The sequence below is a fragment of the Maniola jurtina genome, chromosome 12 (assembly GCF_905333055.1).
Source record: "Maniola jurtina chromosome 12, ilManJurt1.1, whole genome shotgun sequence".
Taxonomy (NCBI): Eukaryota; Metazoa; Arthropoda; class Insecta; order Lepidoptera; family Nymphalidae; genus Maniola; species Maniola jurtina.
Window position 1 is genome coordinate 3,152,744 of NC_060040.1, and position 6,166 is coordinate 3,158,909.

General features: G+C 34.1%; 1 long non-coding RNA gene across 1 annotated transcript; it reads right to left on the reverse strand.

The window, feature by feature from the left end:
• Positions 1-1,319: 1,319 nt before the first annotated feature.
• On the reverse strand, positions 1,320-1,921 carry LOC123870198. The gene is made up of 2 exons (XR_006797025.1): positions 1,794-1,921; positions 1,320-1,733 (listed from the first exon to the last, which is right to left on the reverse strand). It is a non-coding gene; the product is annotated as an uncharacterized LOC123870198 (long non-coding RNA).
• Positions 1,922-6,166: the final 4,245 nt, after the last annotated feature.

Consider the following 6,166-nt stretch of genomic DNA (forward strand, 5'->3'; position numbering starts at 1 on the left):
ATTTTAGGGCAGAAACCATAAAAATGTTTCTTATTCTGCCGATGAATATAATTTCTTTGAGTATACTTGTTATTTATTAAAGCACGAACTCTCCTATCCCTGAATTTCAGAAAATCCTTTCTAAGTAGCGATATATAGGTAGGTATGTTACAAAGAAAACCTACTTACATATAAAATTTCAAGTTTCATGACCCAGTGATTTGAGATACTGTACTTACCTATGGACATGTCAGTGAGTCAGGTATTTACGTTTCAAATGTTATTTTCTTTTTGCTTTTAGTTGCGCCTAAATACCTACCGGAAAAAGATACGTTTATTAATTACATGTACCAAGTGCATGAAGATGCAGCGTTGGCTGGACCCCCCCCCCCCCCCTCCACTAATCACAATTAGTCCCTACAAGTCACAAGATTTGTAGGGATCTATGTCCAGCAGTGGGGTCTATCTGTTGACGATGACGACTATAATGAAGACAGAAGCGGCCATAATTATATAATAAACTTTATTTCAGGCACAAAGAACAATATTTTCCAATATTTTTTCCCGGCGCTTTTAGAAAAGTGCTATTACTGTTATTATTAACTGTTTAAATTATCTGACATTCAATTATTAATTGAACTACATTTCTCTTTCGTTCCAATTAATTGCTATAAATGATTACTTATTTAATTACATACCAAACTATTGATTATTGTTATTTATTATTACATAATTAACTCTATTTCTTATCGTATCACTTGACTTCTGGACTTGCTACAAATAATGTGACATCAATAGGTTTATTGACAGAGTAAATTAAAATCTATATATTATATAAAAGGAAATGCTAACTGACTAACTGACTGACTGATACACAGCTTAAACTACTGGACGGATCGAGCTGTTTGGCATAGATTGCAGATAGCTGTTATAATAATGATCCGCTAAGAAAAGAATTTTGAAAATTCAGCCCCAAAGGGTAGAATGGAGGTTTGGAATTTGTGTAGTCCACGCGAACGAAGTCGCGGGAATAAGCTAGTGTGTTCGACGAGAAAGTTATCATAATATAGATAAGTACCTATCAAACCTTTGCAAACTTCCAACTTTTGATTTACTACGTACCTCCTACTATACAACATACTACTAATATTTTCTTACTACGAGATTTCACTTTAATATTAGTTAAGAAAAATATTAAACTTCAATAAAAACAGGCAACTGTTCGACATTATCCAAAAGAGCTTACCTACTGAAAAAAATTACCCATAAGAAGATTATACAGTTGTGTAGGTATTTATCTAAAGCTTTAGGAGGTTTTTAATAATAAAAAGAAAGTTTTTAGTTTTAAATTAATTATATTATATTTTGTACATTACAGGCTTTACATAAATTGTCAGAAAAGGAACATTCACAGCAACACAACATGCTACAATCACATTTTAACAATACTTTGAAACGCACCTCGCATACAAATTGTAATTTCTTGAAGCCACTGCTACTACCCTTACCTACGTACTTCTAGGAAATTTTGATGACAAGCTCTTAATACGAGGTGGTTTTTAAATTAAACTAGAAGAACTTAACCTAACAATAAATATAATTTAACTATCACAGACGACAAACACAGACTAAAGAAAAAAGATAGATGGAGCGCTTGCTGACAAAAGTGCAAAAATTAAGCTAGTTGTCATCTCTACATAGCTTACAGATGGTAAACAAATTAGCTTTTGCGGACTTTCAAACTTGACTCCAAACTTTTATGGTTTCTTATAAAATTGGCTTCTCTGGAACTTTTGATTGACGAGATTTGTTACATTAATTTTTGAAAATATAATCACTCTGCTTAGAATGGAATTTGTTTGTTGTTTCAAAAATTGGCGGTCTTCATGATTACTTCACCATCTTTTTCTTTGCGTCTGTGCAATAAAATTGCACTATTAAGTTAAGCGTATCGATCCCGTACTTTGGCGAACATCTCCGCTGTGTCAACTTTGTTGGGACCCTCGTTCTTGCCCAAGAAGGTGGTCTTGGTGGTCTTCAGGAGGCCTGTCCCATCCGCAGTAGCTTTCCTCCAGTACACGGTTTGGACCGCGTGTCGTCCGGCGATGTAACGCGTAGCGCTTCCGATCAGTTGCCTCTTGTCCATTTTAGTTCTTCTAATCAAAACTTCGAACTCAAACAGAAATTAACTCGCATCCAAACAATCGAATTTGCGATTGTTTTTTAATTGAATTCAATATCGCAAATATTTGAATTTAGAACTGTACTCAAACAAAAACTAAAGCTTTGTGAAACTAGAAAAGCCGTTAGAACCGTATGATTCTGTGAACTGTTTCGGAGCTTACTCTTTTTATTGTATGGAGTGAAAAAGGCTTGCTCCGCTTTATATAGTGGTTGGCTGCGTCGTATGACGTGTCTTTTATCAGCTCATCCATGTGTGAGTGCAAACTTCGCACTATGCAGACGCGTGCTCCATTAACGAATAGATTAAACCGGAAAATAAACAAACACAACGTCATAGTATATCTGCTCTTGCGAGATATTATGCACTATTTTATCTACGTCTATGTTATTTAATTAAGTATTGTATAAAATAATTTTGCATATGGAAGATTTTAACAAGATTTTTGAACAATTTTTTTAAATAATAAAATAGCAAGCAAACTAACAGGTAGAGCACCTGATGTTAAGTGATTACCGCCGCCATGAACATTTGCAGCACTAGAGGTACCGCCGATGCGTTGCCGGCCTTAGACAGTATAAAGAGAAAAAAATAATCAAAAAATGAAATGAAAAGGTCTTTATTTTTTTATTCATAGTTATATTGGCACCTTAAAAACTAAGGAACGGGTGGCGAATAACTGCATTAATTAGAAACTTTTATGGTTGTTAATGCCGACCTCCAGATTAACAAATTTCAAGTCTGAGAACAAAAAGAAAAATCAATGAAAGCATCAGTCGGTTACGTAAAACCTGCATCAATCATTGTTACAATCTCAATTGTTGTGATTGGGTGAGTTTATGGTATTTTACTGCAACAATGCATTTAGGCCAATAGCGAGAGAGTATCGGCCAATTATAAGAAGTGATTGCGATCGTCGCACTGTAGCTCTCTGCCATTTTACCGTAATCAGCCCCAGGTAGACATTAGGCAGTTAGTCCATTTTTGTATTAATTCAAAAGTTCTGTTTAAAGCCTTTTATTTTTAACCCCCGACCCAAAAAGAGGGGTGTTATAAGTTTGACGTGTGTATCTGTGTATCTGTGTATCTGTGTATCTGTGTATCTGTCTGTGGCATCGTAGCGCCTAAATAAAATAAATAATATTCAAGTGTCAATTGACAAATGTCAAGCTGTCAAGATGGACGTTGCCTAGATATACATAATTATTTATTTGAAAATGATTTGTCGGGGGTGTTGAAATTTTTTAATTTACACTTGTTAACGAAATTAGTCACTGCTACAGTAAAATAAACGTTCTGGCTGCAAGCTGCAACTGACATTTTTCTCGACTGTTTCCGAAACAATTTATTCGAACTATATTAATTTAAATATAAACCGAGAAGCGGGCGAATAAAATGGTACGCTTCTGACTAAAATACGATTTTTTTTTTTTGGACACTAAATACAAATCTGAACTATTGTCCAAACTAAATCTGTACTTCCAAGCTATTTTCCAAGCTAAATCTGCATTTCCAAGTCAAATGTGAATCCAAAGTTTCTGATTTTGATCACATGAAAACAAAATTAAACTTAATCCAAACAAAACGGCCTAAGACTGTGTTAAAATTGGTTCCAAAGTTCGTCATTTCATGGAAAGTTTCAACAGCTTTCATTCAGTTTTTGCTGCTTAAAAATTTAATTTCATCCAATTAAGCCATTTTGTTCGCCAGTTCCTCAACTTTAATTCATAAAATAACTAAATTAAATTAAATATTAGACGAGATAACATCTATCATAGTCTTTCGACATACCTTGATTAGACTCATTTTTCGTTTGTTTATTTTATGATGTAACATAATAATCGTTTATAGTTTCAGCAAATAAAACGTTAATAAAAGTTTTATTTGCTGAAACTATATGAACATAATATTTTATGTTTACGCAGCAAATATTAGTTTTCCCCCATGTTATCTTACGATGACAGCGAGATGATATGATTTCCATATAGCGAATACTCGATTTCTCTCGTTTTTACTGGGTATTGCTTTCGTCAAGTGTTTTATTAAGGCTGAAATCACATCTGTCAGCGTCAATTTGAATTTTCTTTTACTATTGTATTTTCTGTAACTGTAACTGCATTACTTTAAATTGTAACTTTCGTAACAGAATCATATCCTAAGGTGAGATTCAAATATCAGACTCAGGTATCTTTGTTAATTTACTACCACTTCAATATTACTGTTAATTTTTTCAAAAAAAAAAAAAACATGGAATATATCATAACAGACCAGTTAATCGTTTAATTTTTGCTACACGTATCATCCTTACGAGTACTTAGTGATAATAATAATTGTATTGAGCTTGTGTGATCCTGCGATAATGCAAGTAATAACCTAAATCATCTTATTTTTGTTCAAAAAACGGTCAAGTTTGAGTTGGACTAGCACACGAAGGGTCTCGTACTATCATACAAGATATAACACTATATGTACTTTTTTTTTTCAATTGCACGGCGGCCATATTGAAATTCGCCATCTTGGTTTTTGTATTATTTGTTTTTAGAGCGGAAATAGAAACACACACACAAACAGTGAAAATTTTAACTCTCTAGTTATATATAACGATTCATGAGATACAGTTCGCTGACAGAGATACAGACAGACTGGCGGATGGACAGCGGAAGCTTAGAAATAGGGTCCCGCGTTGGCATCCTTCGGGTACACAACCCTAACAGCTTACTAGGTCAAGATATCGCAGCACAGCAACGACCCAATTTAATTTATCCGCCATTTAATAAATAAAAGACAAATTAGGCCATTACACATAATAACCTACAACTAAAAAGTTTAACTTTCCAAAAAAAAATATTTAAGAAAAGTTTCCCTATGGTGGGCTTACATGGGCAATTTCTGAAGCAATTGTTGCTCGGCATTGGGCAACACGTTTGGATCAATCTACATAGCTAGAGCAATTATTTTGTATAAAATTACTGAAATTTTCAGGTATTGCTGGGTATTGCAGTTGCTTCATGTGGTACTCGTGAAGTACGTTGCCTGGGATTGAGGAATTTCAATTGACCGTGTGCCTTTCCCTTAGCGCGCTCCCCAGCGCTTCCATACAAGAGTTTGTTTCTCATTTGAATACTGATTACTGACCAATCAAACTCAATGAAATTTGTGTAGACACGTTCAATATATTTTCGTTAAAATGTGTACACGTAGTTTCAATGTTACACGGACTCAAAGATTTGTATAAGTAACTATTAGGTAGGTACTTTTACAAATCTTGTAGGTACTACATTTGCTTGAAGCGTGCTACGTGTACCTAAACAACCTTTTTATTGGAAACGTTTTGTGAAAGATATTGAAACGCCTGGAGAAAGAGCCGACATTCCAAAACTTCCATAAGGAAAATGTCTAAAATAATAGAAAATATATTCATTTTAGACGACTGCCGGGAAAAGCGATAGGGACATGCTAATATTTTTATGAATATCAAAGTCCAAGGAACGAATCTTTCCAATAACAAGTTTCAATCAGGGAAATAATAACACAGAACAGATTCAAAGCTTTTCCTTTTCCTTAGGGCTGATCATCTACGACTAACGCCACCGCATCGATGATGCTCCTATCTTACAGCTCTTCGAGACACTTTTTTGTATCATACCTATATTATGTAGCTGATAATATAAATGCTCCAATAGTAAAAGTTCTGAAAGTGTAACTTAGTTAAAATAATAATTTCTTTCATTCTTTCTAGGATTGAACGTGTGTATGTGTAAGACGCGAAAAGAACTCTATAGTAACTGACAATAGTAGAATTACAGGCAAATCCCAGTCAAGTGATTCAGAAACGGAAACTTTCTATAGCTGATAAGATATAATAAACCATCAGATATCACTTGAGGCTTGAGTGGCATTATTTTCATATCGAACTGAAGTATACCTATATATAATTTCCCGCTTTTGTTTGCCAATTAAAGGCAATCTACATAATACACAGTCGTGAAAAAGAAAATTTATAAA